At 55.5% G+C, this 16840-nt stretch overlaps 2 protein-coding genes and 1 long non-coding RNA gene across 5 annotated transcripts in view; 2 read left to right on the top strand and 1 right to left on the bottom strand.

The window, feature by feature from the left end:
• Positions 1-3904, bottom strand: part of TANGO2 (transport and golgi organization 2 homolog) — a 36256-nt gene extending 32352 nt beyond the window's left edge. Inside the window, exon 1 of the mRNA XM_029922329.1 lies at positions 3841-3904. The gene's annotated coding sequence lies outside the window, so the exon portion shown is untranslated. The remainder of the gene's footprint in view (positions 1-3840) is intronic.
• Positions 3905-3945: 41 nt separating this feature from the next.
• On the top strand, positions 3946-5189 carry LOC115277923. Its single transcript, XR_003902594.1, has 2 exons — positions 3946-4512; positions 5130-5189. It is a non-coding gene; the product is annotated as an uncharacterized LOC115277923 (long non-coding RNA).
• Positions 5190-8287: 3098 nt separating this feature from the next.
• The window catches only part of ARVCF (ARVCF delta catenin family member), a 51091-nt gene continuing 42538 nt past the window's right edge, over positions 8288-16840 (top strand). For all 3 annotated transcript variants that reach the window (XM_029922838.1, XM_029922839.1, XM_029922837.1), the window contains exons 1-2: positions 8288-8473; positions 13537-13590. The gene's annotated coding sequence lies outside the window, so the exon portion shown is untranslated. The remainder of the gene's footprint in view (positions 8474-13536; positions 13591-16840) is intronic.

Below are 16840 nucleotides of genomic sequence, written 5' to 3'. Positions count from 1 at the left end.
CCTGCAGTCTGTTGGGTCGGCACTGGGAGGTACAGAGCCCCTTGCTTCCCAGCTGCTGGGCGTCCATCTGGTCCATGCTGGGCTTCCCTACCTCAGCCACACCCCAGACACCCAGTCGCAGATCTCTGCAGGGGCCCTGCTAGTTCATGAGGCCTCTTAGCTTCGGCACATGCTCTGGTATCTGCCTGGAGGACAAGTCTCCCTCTTGGCTATTCAATGAATCTTCTAAAACCATTACCAAATTGGGCTGGGCCATGCCCCACCTCTGCTCCCCACACCCAGCACTGCAAGAGTGCCAGTATTCAAGAAGCAACACAAGCGAGCCCCATGACAGACAGCATACTGCTCAACACGTGTACAGAAGCCAGTAATAAGCAACACTCATCCATGAGGACAGAAGTCAAGGCAGGGCCACCAGGTCTGAGGGATAAGGGACACAAGGGGACATCTGGATCCTGGCATAGCTTCTTGACATAGATGCTAGTTGTGTGGCTGGGCTCACTGTACAACCCATGCAGGTGATCATTTAAAGCATATGCAACTCTTACAGGCAGGCTGGTGTGGGGAGGAAGGAAAGGCCCAAGAAGACGCTGTTTGTTTAGGAGAGACTGGGTGAGAGTGGACCCGGCCCTGGCTCAAACCCTTCAAAGCAGGACCCAGCGCAGCTGAGCTGCTGTGAGCTCTGCATGACACACCACCCCCCTGAGTAGAGAGCAAAGCCACACCTGACAACCAGGGAGCCAGAGGAGGGGAGCCTGAACCCTCCATGGGATAGCTTTCCTTTGTCAATTAAAAAGGCCAACAGGCCTCTGGATGGAAGGGAGACATGCTAGGCCAGAATGCAGCATAGGATAACAGGCATGCACATGAATGAAGGCAAAAGTATTCCAGCCTCGACACAGAGCCAAGAGGGCCTAGACGCTCGGGAAAGTGAGGCTCCTGGTTTACATCAACCTGTCAGAGTGGCCTGTGACCTGTGGACACGCCAGTACATGAAGCCACAGGGCTGGGGCTAATGATCAAAGGCCGCAGGGCAGCGCACCCACCACAAAGAAGCACTATGATCCTGGAGAGGAGGGGACAGAGGCTCTACTGTGTCCTCCTGCCTCCATGCCACCAGACAGGTCACCAAAAGCAGGCAAGACCCTGAGACAGTGGCCCAGGTGGAACATCAGTCTCCTACCTGGCTGGCTGCACACGTTACCTGGGCCTGAGAATCTGAGACCCATTTCACTCTGCCAAGCACTTTACACAGTTTGGGATACATTTTTAAGGCTAGCCAGCCTGTCTATGTGTTCTTGAGAGGTCATGCAGAGGACAGGGGCCCTCCGGCTTCACATCGCAGGGCTGAGGAGCCAGACACCTCATCCTCGCCTGGTGCAGCCCTGGCTATCACTGTGGCAGCCCCGAGGGCTAGAGCTGGAAAGCATGCACTGCTCTTTTCGCATGATGCGTAATGTCTTCCCAGCAGCTGGCAGCAGAGGAGGTAAACACACATGGGAACACAGTGTTGCTGTTCTGGGGGCCTTGGCTGCGAAAGCCCTGACGTCTGTAAATATTCTGAGCAGCCGGCCCACTGCAGCAACCACCCCTCCCAGCTCAGAAAGTGAGACTCTACAATCTATGCTTTGTCGTTCTGGCTGAGTGGCATTTCACGGCGACAAATTTTCTGCAGGGATACTCTCCCCTCAGACATCCACAATGCTTGGGGAGCACTAATTCAACCCCGCACCAAGTGGCGCTACCCTGCATTTCAAAGGAGTGACACACGAGGGGAAAAATGAATATTACAGAAACCACTGGATAGGGAAGCCTCTGTACCTTAGCCCTTCCTGACTTCCCCACAAGCCAGAGGCCAGCTAAGCCTCACATTGGCTCTGCTGCTCCCATGCTTAATAAAGGACAAAGGAGTATTCCCACTAACCCCTCAAAAGACCAAAAGAGGGTGAAAGCAAGCACTTAAAGTTAATGCCATCCTGAAGACTTTCACAGATGTATCCTGAGTAGTCACCAAGAGATGGTGAACAGCCTTTTTTGCTTTTAAGTGTACATATATCATTTATGGAAACCTAAAAAAGAAAAGTTGAGAGAGGAAAATAAAAGTCGGCAACGATAACCTGGAAGGGCAGCTCAGTGTCCTGAGGCAACCTTGTTTTCACGAAGTCCATCTCCCAACCCCCATGGTCTGAACTAACAGATTCCATGATGCTGCCCTCACACAGGGACATGTCACCAAAGGATGGCCTCAGTTCTCACACATCTCACTCTCATGCTGTCATTGACAGTGTGTCAATGACAAGGTCGCACCACTTCTATAAGTCCTCCCAGCCTCTCTGCCACGGGGCATTTAACTCCAGACATACTCTGGAGGCCTCTTGTTTCTCCATCAGGGATGCCTTCAGAGAACTCACCCTCTGGTGCAGAAGCCAGACACAAGAACAAGACCCCAAGACACTGCACAATTACATCCACAGTGAAACATGATCAAAAAGCCCACAAAATGAGGTCACAAAAGCATACGGCCGTAACAATAGCTCAAGACTGGGCAGCCTGGGCAGAGTTGATGGCCAGTTTCCTTTGTTCAGGGAAGGCTGTTGTCACCACATATCCAAGCAGGCAGTGGCAGCAACCCAGTCAGAGTGGCCTGCAGCCTGTGGACAGGCCAGTACATGAAGCCACAGGGCTGGGGCTAATGATCAAAGGCCACAGGGCAGCCCACCTACCACAAAGAAGCACTATGATCCTGGAGAGGAGGGGACAGAGGCTCTACTGCGTCCTCCTGCCTCCATGCCACCAGACAGGCCACCAAAAGCAAGCAGGCTCCTGAGACAGTGGCCCAGGTGGACCAGAGGCACTGGAACCTGGCCCTGGCTCTGCGTGACCCTCGAAACACCACTGGCCCCTCAGCCTGAGTTTTCTTCACTGTGGACAGCATCCAATCAATGAAGATTTGCCCCAAAAGGTTGCCCAGAGGATTAACAAGAAAGTTTGAGAAAGCATTTCTAAAATGCTACCAGCTGTAGGGACCCCTTATAGCTGCCATCACATCACATCTGCCTCATGGATGAAAACTCTGAGCCTAAACAGCAGCAGCAGCAAAACAGCAGTCAGCAGGTCAGGAGCAGGATGCCAGGTCAGGCCTGAGCCCAGCATGTGACTTCCCTGCTGGAGGAAAAGGGCTGAGGTTCAGGGACTGATCCAAGGGCAGAAGGCTCTCTCTAAAGCTGTGGCCCAGAGGGAGGCCAGGAAGCATCTGACACGCTGCAGTCGAGGAAGGGGGTCTGAAAGCCCAGCACCAGAACCACCTCTTGCCCTGGGTGCAGCCCTGCCCAGCTCCGACCCCTGAAGCCCTAGGAGATGGTCTGATCAACTCCACCACCCCAGAAAAGGCGTGTCCAAGCGCAGAGATGACCCAGCACTTGCTGCCTACTCAGACATACATCAGCTGTCACCTGGCTGCCCCGTAGCAGGCCACGTGGAGGTGGCACCGTGACTCAGGGCTCCAGAGCTGTCTGAGGCCGTAGCCCACCCACCCTGCAGCGACCACGCAGCTCCCAGCACCCCCAGTCTCTCTGCGGACCCGGCTTCCCATTCTGGCGGGGATCACTAGAAACGCCTTCCAGTAACGCATGGGGCACTTCGTCCGGCTTGGTTTAGTCTCTCAAGACCGGGCTTTAGATTTCCATTCCACGCCTCGGGAAAGGGAAACAGGCAAGGCTGGGAGGTGCGGCCCCGCCCCTCTCCTCCCTACCAGCGCCCCCGCAGCCCCGCACCCCCTATCCCGGGCCGGCCCTGCAGGGAGCGGAGTCTGCAGGGCCAGGCCGTCAGCCACGCACTCACCGCCTCCGCAGCCACCGACTTCCGGGTGCCTCGCCCGCGCGCCGCAGCCACTGTTCAGGCCCCGCCTCCCCGCCCTCTGAGCGTTCTCCATTGGGCTGCGCCATTAGGAGCGGGGCGGCACACCGCGATCTGAATCACCGTTGGCTACGCGCGCTGTCGTTCGTGGTCTGCAGCCCTCCCGGAGCCCCGCCCCCAGGGCTGCGCCAAGCGTCTGGGATAAGCGGGCGTGTGGGGGGCCTCATGACCTCCGCGGCTTTCCCAGCCTTCCCGGCGCCCCAGCCCCGAGGACGCCCTCGGAGGTCGCTGCCGCTTGCAGCTGCCCGAGAGCATGCCTTCGGGGGCCCGTTAGGACTGCAGCTTGAGCTCTAGGGGCCATAGATTACCTACCCACCTGGTGGCCTAAGCTGGGAGCAATAGGGGGATGCCCACTTCCGGACCCACCCCACAGGCACCCTCTACTGGCTCTGGACTTGTCCATCCCTCAGTTTTGTCCAGCCTCTGCCACTTTGGCCTTTGGCCTCTCTCCCTACTCCAATCCTGCTACACTCAAGACAAACCCTGGATCAGGCGCTCCAGACCCACCCAGCCACTGTGGCCTTTGAGCCCACCTGGAGTCTAATCTACAAGTCCACGCCCCAGGATGAAGAGTTTGCCCACCTTGAGCCGTAATGGGTGAGCAAGTGAGCAAGAGGGTGGGAAGGGGCACTGACTGGGGGCCTCCAACAGGACAGAGGCATTCTCTGGGCTCCCGGCCTTCAGTGACTTCTTGGCTGTGTCTGGAACCTGAGTGCAGGGAAAGTGGAGAGTGAGAGGCCCAGAGACCAGGGCCTACTCCAAAGTGGGCACTCAGCAAACTATGACACGGATGACCGTTATGTTAAGGATAATAACGGACACCTGGCTGGCTCAGTGGCGCACCCAATTCTCGACCTCAGGGTTGTAGTTTTGAGCCCTATGTTGGGTGTAGAGATTACTAAAAATAAAATATTCTGAGGCACCTGGGTAGCTCAGTCAGTTGAGCGTCAGACTCTTGATTTCAGCTCAGGTCATGATCTCAAAGTTTCATGAGTTCGAGCCCCGCTGAGCCTGCTTAAGATTCTCTCTCTCTCTCTCTCTCTCTCTCTCTCTCTCTCTCTCTCTCTCTGCCCCTACCCTCTCACGCTCTGTTTCTCTCAAAATAAACACACTTCAAAAAAATAATAAATAAAATAAAATCTTTTTTAAAATATAATAACAATGTGCTAAACCCAGGGTCTCAGTTCACAGCTGTCATTCCCCCTTTTTTACAGATGCAAACACTGAAGATCAGTGCAGTTACCTCATTTAAGGTAATTAAAAAAAAAAAAAAACGCAAGTCTCAGTGGCCAGTTTAGCTTCACGGTCCTGTGTGAAGACCTACTGTACTGATCCTGACTCAGAGCATTGATGCCCCCTGGAAAACTGGTGTGTTTAGAGAAGGAAATGGCCTGGCTGGTGATCAGCAAAAGCAAGAATTGAACCCAAACCTGTCTGACACACCCAAAGGCCCATTCCACCCCACTCTCTTGCCATCTTTTCTGTGTTCCTTCTGGAACCCAACAGAAGCCCTTTACAGATATGGAAACTGAGGACTCCAGATATCCAAGGACTCACAGCCAGCAGGCGGCAAACCCAGCCTGATGCATGGTCCTCCTTCCCACCATCCAATAGCAGAATTCTTCTGGGCTGGTGCCAGTGATTTCCCTCTGGGCAGCCAGACCTTGCAGTCCACCCAAAAGCAGTAGTGTTAGACAAGCAAGGCTTGGGGCTTAGGTGTATGTGACCATGCCCCAGGATACAGGGCAGCAGCTGCAGACCAGTCTGCCCTAAACCACTGGACCACATACCTCAAAGTAGTGGGACACAGAATGGTGCTTTCCTGCTGCCAGCAAAGGGTGATGCGGTCATGCATCGGTTGTACAGAGGTTCAAATCCTGGTCTGCCACGGGAGCATAGGGCTCTGGGCCAGCCCCACTTCCAGCTACACTCTCCCCATCTAGATGGACCATGGCAGGTACTCTGATACTCTTTGTTACCACTGACTCCATCTGGACAACATTTGGCGCTAGGGAGCAGATAAGACCAGGTAAGACGGGTTGGGGTAGGAAGCTGAACTCTGGGGTCTCGGTCTCAGGGATGCACAGTTCGCTGCCACCTCACCTCTGATGAGACACATCCTTAGATGGGGAGCTCATTACCTTATTTGGTCACCCTTTCAGTCTCTGAACATTTGGCACTGTTGAGAAGTTCTTCCTGACCTCCAGCTGAAACCTTTTTCTCTCTATAGCTTTCCTTACATGTTCCAGGGATGTCCCTACAGAGCTGGCCAGCAGCTGGGTGGAGAGGCCGGGAGAGAGGGAGGAGCCTGGGTTACTGGTCCCTGTGGCATCTATCTATCTATCTGTCTATCTGCCCTGTTTTGGATTGTTACTGACCCCTACCTGCAGCCTGGATCATAGTGGGCCCACTGCCAGAGTGGCCTTGAGTCCTCTTGGCACTGACACTTGCTACTCTGCTCTTCTGTATATGGCTGGTGATCCAGCTTGGGGGACAGAATCCTGACTGGAGTGGGGGGCAGGAAGGTAGTCCTCACTTAGGCCAATTTTGGAGCACAGTTCTCTCCTTTGCTCTCTCAGAGGCCTGTTCAGCCCCTCCTGCCACCATCAGCAAGTGTGTGGGAAAGGGATGGTGCTGGACCACAAGCTCACTATGAGAATAGAACTCCAGGAGGACCAGGGCCCAATCCCTGGGGAGATCTGTAGGACGGTTAGACTAATGAACTCCTCTCCTCTCCTAATGGAAGGAAGAGAACCCCCAGGCTCACACAGCAGCTGGGTCTCAGAATGTCATCAGTGGTGCAGATCCAAGAGACAAGAGCTAACTTGCTCATAGGGCCCCCTGTGTTCCAGAGAAGGACACTTCATTCTACCTGCCCAGAGACACAAGCAACATCAGTATGCCAGAGTGCCAAATAGGTTTCACCTCAAGCTCCAACCAACTTCAGTTGATTGGTTGTGGCTGTCTGGCTCTAAAAGGCTGCTAGGGTGGATTGACTATGTGCACCAGGCACCATAGGAGGGACCCAATGTTGGTACCAGTGGTGAGTTCTGGCCCTACATCACTTCACTTTCTTTGTTCTGACCAAGTAACTATTGGGTGAACACGCTGGCTCCATGATGTGGCTGGATAAGACATAAATGTCTGGTCTCCCCATTAGCACTGTCATGGGCCTGTGACTCCCTGGGTGGACGTGGGGAATATGGTGGGTTGAAAATCTGGTCTTTTCCAAGTGTGACCAGGGCTGGAAAGGCTTAGAATTAAGCATATGCCAGAGTCACTGGCCAAGGGGCCTCATATCTTGAACCCCCTGAAATAAGCCCCAATGGGCTTATTTGGGCCTCCTCACATCATAAGTTAAGAGGAGCTGGCCAAGGATTATGGTTCCATTTGTTGTATGTGTGCCTCGTGTAACTGCAAGGAACAGGTGACTGCTTTCTATCTGGCAGAAAAATTCATCTTGTGCTAAACTCTACTCAGGTGGCTGTACCCCACAGTGTTCCTCCAAGACCCCAAGTAGGGTGGAGAAAATGGGACACCAGGAAGTGTGTGTCGGGGGCGGGGGGTGGGGGAATAAACCCTCCCCACCCCTAGGCCCTGAGCTGTGGTGATTGATGGAGGAGGTGAGAGAGGGCACTCCTGTGGCAGTCCTGCAGAGTGGGCTGAGTCACGGTGTCCCTAAATCCAGACCTGGTGGAAGAAAACCACCCTTCCTGCCTCAGAAACACGGTCCCCATCCTGCTTCGCTGAGCCAAGTTCAGATCCCTATCTCTGCTGTGAGAACCCCTAGGTCCTAGAGTGTGACGGACTAAATTTGACTTAAAGCAAGTGAGAACCTTTCTGAGCTTCAAATGTCCCATCTGTAAAATGGGAAGACAGTGGAACTCTCCCTTGCGGTTTGTGTGAAGAATACAATCAGATATTGAGAGGAGGGCGCGGCGCGCAGCCACCAGAGAACAGTAGGGGCCGGAGAATGATCCTTTCAAACCAGGGACGGTGATGGGGGCAGCGAGACTGGAAACCGGGGAAGGGGCACGGGGCCTGCCAATCCCCACTCGGGGCGTACGGTCGCCGGACGTCCTGGAAGGCGGCCGAGAGTTGGCGGCCCCGAGGATCCGGCAGCCGCCGCAGCGGTCCCGGCAGGTGCCCGGGCCTCAGCCGCTCCACGAAGGGGCCGGTCGTCTGCCGGGACGGACACCCCGGGAGCCCAATGGCAAGCAGGCTTTTCCCAGCGCCCGTCCAATTGACGCCGGTTGCCAGGCCGCGCTGGGTCTCCCGACCAATCGGAAAATTCGCGTTCGGATGGGGCGGGGCGGAGGGTCGCGTAGCCGGCCAGACCCGCTTTGCGCACGGGCCGCGCGAGGGGCGGGGAGGGTTGGCCCTGGGGCTGCATGCTGGGCCCAGGAGGGGTCCGCCCCCGCACGGGTCCAAGTTGAGGCCCCACGGACCGCTAACTGCGCCGCGCCCCGGGGACGCTGCGCTCAGGGCGCTGAGAGAGCCGGGGACGCCCGTCTGGGGGCGGGGGCCAAGCTGCGGGGCCGCCCACGCCGCACACCAGGTAACCTCGGGCTGGGGGGCGGGGTCCAGAGGTCAGGGCCCGGATTAGGACGAGGCCAGAGGTCCTGGACTGCGACTGTAGTCTCCAGGGGCTGGTGTTGAGATGGGGTCCTGAGCCGGGAATCGATGTCCAGCTGGGTGTAGCGGCCGGGTAGAAGCCGGGCGCCGCCCCACCTGCACCTCGACCGCACCGCGGTGCGCGAGACCCTGAACTATGGGGGCGGGTCCCTTTGTGCGTGGTCTCGGGGCCCTGCCGACTGGGTCAGGGCATCCCGCACCGCGCGACCCCGCGGAGACTCGGTTGGAACCTGCAGTCTTTACTGCCCTGCGAGACGCCGGGCACCTTGCAGCTGGGGTCCGGTAGCCACGGAAACTTTCCAGCGGCCAGAGGGGCGGCGGGGCCGGGGAACTTTCCTGGGGCGGCACGCCACCGGAACGCGCCGGGGCACGGCGGGGCCAAGGGGTTGTCCCCGGTCCCGCTGCTTCCGCCGCCTAGAGGACGAGGGAGGGGATGCCACCTGGAGTTCCTGCCTGATGCCCTGAACGGGGCCACTTCAACCGGGAATCCCCTGTTCCTAACACCCCTGAGTCCCTTCTCAGGCAGGCAGCCTGAGATCCCGAGCCTTCCCATACTTACAACGTGTCACCGTTTCTAATCTGTGCATCACATATCACTGCAAACATTGCTCAGGGACTTTGTTTTCCCTTTAGACCCAGGCATGCTTAGAAACTTGGGAAAGTACCACCCCAATAGGGTTTCATCCTTTGGACTAGGCTCTTCATGTAACCTCAGGGGGTTACCCATCTCTCACACCCCTTTCTGCTGTCATATGCATCACTGTGCAGGGCACACACCAAGTCAGGATTTGTAAGCCCAGGGTGTTGGGAGACTAGCTAAGGCTTAGTGCCTGTGAGGGCAACTTCCTCCCAGGAGGACATGCAGCAAGGGTGAACTGACAGCCTCCCATCTCCTCCCTCTGCCGGGACCATTAGGGATGGTGGGCTACCACTAGAGGTCTGCTGGTCCAGGGCAGGTCCTGCCTGTTTTGTGCTCACTGTATCTCTGGATTTGGGACAGTTCTGGACACAGGAGACAGAGCCCTCCCCACATCATACCTGGCCCATGGCCAGGATTTCCAGAGCAGGTGGTCTGGGCGCTGAGTCTGGCCACAGCAAGTGGGGTTGTGAATATAGAAAGCATGCTTTTCCCCAGTCTTGCCCTGCCCCACCCACAGTACCATGTCTGCTCCCTGCTCCCTCAAGTCTGTGGTCCATTAGCACCTGGCATGGGGCTGGGCACAGAGCACTCACTGTGCTCAGGTGTCTAGTTCTGGCCTAGGAAGGTCAAGGGCAACCCAGCCCTGCCCTGATCTTTAGTCTTTTTTACAGACACAAATACTTGCTGACCAAGACTTTCCCAGATAAACTGGGCCAGTCCACAGTCCTGCTAAGTTAGACCCCCCAACCATGCCACATTGGGGTTGCATGGTGCCCCCTCCAGAGATGGCCCCTCAGGTCTTTTTCCAGTTCCAGGGGTCTCTGCATCTCTGAGGCTCTGTAAAGGTAGGGCTGTACTTCCGTCCCTATTTGTGCTGCATAAGGATTTAAGGTAGATGTACTGCACTCTCTTCTTTCCAGGGGGCAGGCCTGAGGGGCATGGGCTGTAGGATCCAGCGCCTTCCAGAGGAGCCTGGAGCTACTTACACACAGTTGGGAAGCAAGGACACTACCAATGCTAGAACTCTAGCCAGTCTCTAGCATCTGCCCTATGACCAGGCCTAGCCTCAGCAGTGGGAGAGAGGGAGGGAGGGTGGGGTCAGGCTTGTCCTGGGGCAAGCCCTGAGGGCTGCCTGTGGGGGGGAGAGCACAAGGGGTCCTGGGAACTTCTCAATGGCAACTCAAGTGGGGGAAGGCATTTGTTCTATTGCCAGCAGCTTCCATCAAGACTGTTATGCTGTCTTGAGCTGCTCAGCAGGAGACCCAAAATTCAGGAGTAATCGGAAGGAACATTGGGTCAGGAATCCCTTAGTGGGCTTTCCTGACTGGGACGGCTGCGCGTCTCAGCTTATTTCACAGGTCAGGCCCTGAGCTGATGGACACCCATTTCATCCACGTCTTTCCCTCCTCCCTTCCCCTACTCTGTGTCAAGCACTGGCCCTTCCCACTGCCCCAGCGGATCCTGGAGAACAAACTACATCTAGCTGAATACAGCCACCAGAGGGCACCGGGGATCCCCATGACAGGCAAGACTGGCTCCGCCCAGCCTCCCTTCATCCTGGGACCCTTTCCTGAGGCACCTGGTGTGGAGGCCAGAGCTCTCCTTTCTCCAGGCTACCTGTCCAGGGTACAAGCTGGAGAGGAGCAAGGATCCCTGGGGCGAGGCCCCTCAGTAACCCACTGCGCCCCTTATCACCTTTGGTGCAGGCTAGAGGGAATGCAGGGACTGAATGGGGCTTGGGCAAGGACAATGAAAGACAGGCCCTTAGTGGAGCCTTCTTTAGGCTTGTGTCCCAGGGGCCTGCTTGGCTGGCCCTGCCACCACCCAGGGGTCCAGGTGAGGGTTCTGAGCCAACCAGTCAGGATGAGGCTGAGCTTCTTCTGCTTGATTTGTGAAAGAAGGTGCAACAGAAGTGGGTCCCTTTTCACATTGCATCCACAAGGGCCAGTGGCCTGGAAGAGTATGTCGTGATTTGTCATGGTGGAGGACGACACGAGGCTTGAGTGCAGAGCAGGTTCCTAGGCAGACCAGCGGACCCCCACCTGGGTTTCTCAGCACCTGCTGCAGCCCCGAGTTGCCTGCCCAGCCCACCCAGCCTGGACCCCGTGTCTCTCCTCTGGACTCTGTTTGTGTTCATGGAGCTGTTTCATGCCATGGACACATGACAGGTCCATGGTTTTGCAGGACTGGCTGCTTGGCAGCACCTTGTGGCCTGGGCTCTTGCCCCCGTCTGAGATGCAGCAGGCCTTCCCAAGATTGGTGGCGGACTGGACAGATTTTCGGGGCATCCCAGTGTGAGGCCCAGGTTACTATAGGCAAATGGAATTCTCAGGACCCTCCTCATTTGGGAATAGAGTCCGGTAAGGGGCAGGTTTGGTGGCCCCCTCCACCCCCGGCTCCTAGTTCAGGAGTCATTGGCCAGATGAGTGACCCCAAAGCCTGAGAGGGTGTTAAAAAGGAGTTTCCAAGACAGGTACCCCCTGCACTCTCATCACAAATCCTGTCAGTGATTCTATATTTGTATGTCACATATGTCCACTCCCTCAGGGCTCTGCCCTGTCCCCACCTAGGCAGTGTCCTGTGACAGGGGTGCCCCAGGGACCCATACCTTCGAAAGCTGCCACAACTCTATATCCTCTAGACCCTCCCATTCCCCGTACCCCCCTGCAGGAAACCTGTAGTGCTATCCCTCCCAACAGCAGCCCTGCAAATGGCCTCCTCTACCCCTCACTGGGGTACTGGCTCTCCTCTGTGTTTATGGAGCTCTGAGCCTGGCCAGAACCCCACAGGAGGGGACATGTTCGTGTGGCCAAATATCCCTAGCTGGTGTGGGGTGCTGGGAGTAGAAAGACCTGAGTTCAAATCCTGGACCCAGTTTCCCCATCTGTGAAATAGGGTGTTGGGCCAATCCAAGGCACTTGGCAAGAATCAGATGGGTGTGCACAGCCAGCACCTCGTGAAGCTCTGCACAAGGCCAGCAGTGAAGAGGCCAGGCATGCAGTTATCAGGACCAAGAAAGGCATGTGGTACTCTGTGGGACAAAAGCTATGTAAACATTTAAACCAAAAACAGGAGTGTCTCAGAAATGTCACACCAAGCAAAGCTGCTCCCTGAGCCTCAGACCTCAGGGTAGGAACAGTAGCTCCTCTGCTGCAGGTGGGGCGGGTGCAGCTGGGCAGCAGGCTCCCTCCCAGATTGCCCTCCCAGGTACACACAAGAGTGAGTGTGCACACATCCACACGTACATGCAAACATGCCTGGCTCCTTGGCTCGGGCCATCGTTCTTTCCTGCTTCCAACTTATGTGTCCTGTTCCTCCTGTGATCCCACTGTGACTCAGAACCCCTCCTTGTGATGGAGGGGCTGCTCTGAGGCAGGGACACCCACTCTCAGGGCCCCCAAATAGGCCACGTCCACAAGGGAAAATTAGAGGCTCAGAGCAATCTGGAAAACACGGTAGACCCCAGGGGAGAGAGCTTCTGTCACCCCGGATCCCCCAGGGATGGCTTTCCATTTGTGGTCCAGGCCTCTGCTCCTCTCTGTGCCACCCTGGTTTTTGTTTTTGGTTTTTGTTTTAAAGGTTTTGGTTTTGTTTTCAAGTCCTACTCTCCGCGTAGGGCTCAAACTTAGCAACTCCAAGATTAAGAGCTGCATGCTCTACCGACTGAGCTAGCCAGGTGCCCCCCGACCCTGTTTTTCATTTTTATAACACACTCTTTGGCATTGTCCCCAGGCCTAGATACAATGACAAGGAATGTGTCCCCTGAGTCACAGGCTGAGACAGGAAGCCCACAGGGGCTATGGCTCCTGCGTGTGAAGTACTCCAAGCTATAGCTCTGGCCCCTGGGTCCTGGGGTCTTGAAGTTAGGCTGCCTGCCTCACAGGGTCACGAATTCTGACCTGGCCCCAAGGAGTATCAGGAGAGGCAGGTGGCCTGCTACACAGGGCAGGAGTGGGGTCCAGGTGGGGAGAGCAGGACTAGGTAGGTGTTGGGTTTGACCTGGTGGGACCAGTGGGATCCTGGTGCAGTTCTCCTTGCCGTGCTGTTTATCACAACAAGGCACGCCCAGCCTTCTGGCATGGAGAAGACGTTATTATCAGTCTAGAGCTGAACAATCAGTTTTGAAAGATAGTCAGTGCATTAGAAACATTTACAAGGGACCGTGGTAATGGTGATCCAGGTAAGTGGGGATAAGAGAATATGCACGAATGTGTGGGTACACATCAGGAGCACCACAGGATGATCTTGAGATCAGGGATGACAGTGCCCCACCAGGCCCCACCCCATCTAGAAGGGACTTAGTTCAGTAGGTTGGCCTCACAAGGTATCCTCTGGTTTTCCTGCAGGAACTGGAGATATCAGGATGGGCGTTGGGACATGCTAATCTCCCCTCCAGATAGGTAAGTCACCTAGGCTTGGCTTGGGGATGTCCCCTTCTTTGCACAGGACAGCAGAGTGACCTGGTGTGTTTGGCAGATGTGGTTGATAGAGGGGAGGACTATGGCCCAGGGTGATGTATACTTCTGGTCAGCCTCACTTGGGTGGGCACAACTGGACAGGGGTGGGCATGGGGGCCTCCCAACACTTGGACTCATTGATGGCCTGAGTATGGACGGCAGCCACCAGGTTGCTATCTGGCTTAAGGGGTGAGCCTGCAGTGGGGTGGACCAACCAGGACACTGGCTGGATCTGATCCTCACCTACCTTGACTTGAATGGCTGCTACATCAGTGTCTGATATCAGCATAGCCATTGGGCTTGGCTCTTATCTCAGGTGGTCCCTGCTGTCCAGGGGAGACTAGAGCTACCAGCTGCGGACAGGCCGTCATGTGCTGGCCCATGTCCTTGGGTGTTATCTGTGTTTGTGGGTTCATCTGGGAGTCACTCCTCCAGCAAGACTAGGCACAGTGCCTGGGAAGTATGGCAGAGTTGGGAGGCCGTGTGACATGTGTGTCCCCCAGGTCCCTCTGAATGGTGGGAGGTTATGCCCTGTTCACACCCTGGTCTTCAAGGGTTTGCTGTGGTGGCTGTGTTTATAGAGATGGCTCATAAAAATGCCTCTGGTCACTCTTGTTTTGCCATATGGGTGCCCAGTCCCCAGTCTGGCCATCTGCTCCTGCCCCACTGGATGCTGTCTCCATGGAAGGCTTGGCCAACCCAGCCCTGTGGATTCTCAGTGGTACTGTGTATCCAGCATGGTCAGCCTGGCCCAGCCAGTGACATGTTCAGGTGGTGGGGAGAAGGCCACAGAGCAAGGAGCCCCCAGGCCTCTCAACACCTCAGTGTTCTATGCCAAGGGCTATAGAACAGGGAGGGACAGGGCCTGGATCCTTCTTCCCTGTTCCACATGACTACTGTGGGTATGGGAAGCTGGTATAACACCTGGGCAGATCAAGGTCAGGCCAGGCATCTCAGTGGTGGGCTGTTGGGCCACATGGGGGCCTCTTGCTTGGGATGAAGAGGCTCAGGCTGTATCCAGGGCTCAGAACCTGGCATTGCTTGTAGAGTAGGTGACATGGTTTCTACCTCCTTTAACTACTGGTAGGCCACCAGTCCTCAGGTCTGCAGACCAGCCAAACACCAAATGATAGTTCTGGTCACAGGGTCTCCCTTAGCCTGCCTGCCATTGCCTGCTTTCCCAGCACGGCTTGCTTGTTTCCTGTCCCTGTTCATCCTTTTTGCCACCTCCTCCTGGTCTTCTCCCAGTTTGTCTTTTGTCTGTGCCTCTCTCTGCCTTTTCTTTGCTCTCATCCTGCTCTTCTTGAATGTTGTGATCAATTATTCTTGTCTGCCATGGTGATTGGCTATTCATGTCTGCCATGGGTGCTGGAGGGATAGTAGTGGTGTTCGTGCCATCTCTGCCCTGGGCTGGGACCATTTCACAAACTGGGAAGCAGAACCTGGGCCCTGGCTAGGGGCTCCCTGCTCTGTAGGCCCTGCCCACATGAAAAGGGAGACGGGGAGGGGGACGCCTCAAGACTAAGCTGGGACCACCATTGATGGCAAGCCCCTGGGTATCTCCCATACTCACCTTTGGCAATTTAGCACCCCTGTGCTGAGCTCTATATCAGATACTGGGATTTGTGACCAAATCAGCACACACATGCTCTGGGGAAGCCCCCAGCCTGGCAGAGGAGGGAGCTGCAGAAAAAGTGACCACCAGGAGAATTGCAAGATAGTGAAGAGAATAGCAGGTCTCCCCAGAAGGGGGAGCCAGAAGGCAGGAAGGGAAGGATGCTGATACCTGGGGGACATGGGTGTCCTTCATTGCAGCCATACCAGCAACAATATCACCTCTGGGACATCACCCCCAGCCTGGCCTTGGGTCTCAGTGGCCTCGTCATTGGCCTCCACAAAGCTGTGCTGAGCACGGCCGGACGGCTGGGCTTCTGTGACACCTGCCCCATGCTGGGGTTTTTTTGGGTTTTGACGTGTTTCTCAGCCATTGATGGGAGTCTTTATTATTAAAGCATGAATTCTTTCCTCATCTGTCAGCCTGCTACACATTCTTTCTCCATCTTCCAATTTTTGTTTATGACAGGTTTTCATCAGCAGAGATTTTTCATATTTTGTGGTGAAATCCATTGAATGTTTGCCTTTTTTAGTTATTCCATTGTCCTTCCTGAGCACCTAGTCGGGTCAATACGCCCCTATCTTTTCCTGAGGTATTTCTAGTTGAACATTTTACACTCAAGATTTCATTCATCTAGAATTTATTTTGACAGAAACAGAAGGTCAGGATTTAACTTGGTTTTTCACTTGTATCCGAATCATTTCTTGACTAACATTTTCTGTCACCAGAAGTTGGAAGCATCGTGTAATGTATCCTCAGGTTTATGGTGCCTGTGGCAAGCTCCCAGCCCTTACCCTGTGCCCACTGCCTAGTTAAAAAGATCAGGCCAGAGCCTCCCCTTGACCAGTCTTTTGTTTTCAAAACTCATGGTCATTCTGCGTGTTTACCCTACTTCTGTGTGTGTTGGAACCACTTTGTCAGTTCCCTCTCCCTGTGACTTCTATGGGAGTCACCTTAGCCTGGTACTCTTTGGAGACCTGTGGCCCTCCCTGTGTGTGTCTATGGCATGTCCTATGCTGGTCTCCCCACGTCTTGGGGCCTTCACAAGAGAGCCTCTCCTTCCTCTTTGTTTACTGAGAAGAGGTTCCTGCCCTGGTAGAGCCCCTCAGAAGTTGGGCCCTTGCTGGTGTGGCTGGAGAGCCTGGTGCAGGCCAGCTGGTCTCTCTCCTTTGCGACTCTTAGCCAGGCATCCAGGGGCCTTTGTGGTTAGACTCATGGGTCATATCCAGGTGGGCAAGTCCCCAGGGGAGCCCCAAGCCCCTTCCCACCTCAACAGTGCATGCTTCTCAGGCAGGGCAGAAGGAAGAACATTCTATGTATGCGGGACTTGGGTTGACACCCTGGCTCTGCTCACCCTACTGGCCTTGGGAAGGACTTGGCACAGCTGGTGCTCTGCTGCAGTTATGGCACGAGCGCTGTGCCAACTTCTGGCTGTGCCATCCCTTGTTCGGGGTGACTCACCGCTGGTGGTGTGGTCGGTGTGGCAGGGCCAGCCTACTGAGGCCTGTATTGCCCAGGCCATCAGGCGAGAGTATGCTGTACTGGCTGAAAACAGGCTCTCCTGGCCAGCCTCTGCAA

Source organism: Suricata suricatta, chromosome 14 (genome assembly GCF_006229205.1).
Source record: "Suricata suricatta isolate VVHF042 chromosome 14, meerkat_22Aug2017_6uvM2_HiC, whole genome shotgun sequence".
NCBI lineage: Eukaryota > Metazoa > Chordata > Mammalia > Carnivora > Herpestidae > Suricata > Suricata suricatta.
Note: the sequence above shows the minus strand (reverse complement) of the source record. Positions and strands in the feature narration are given on the sequence as shown.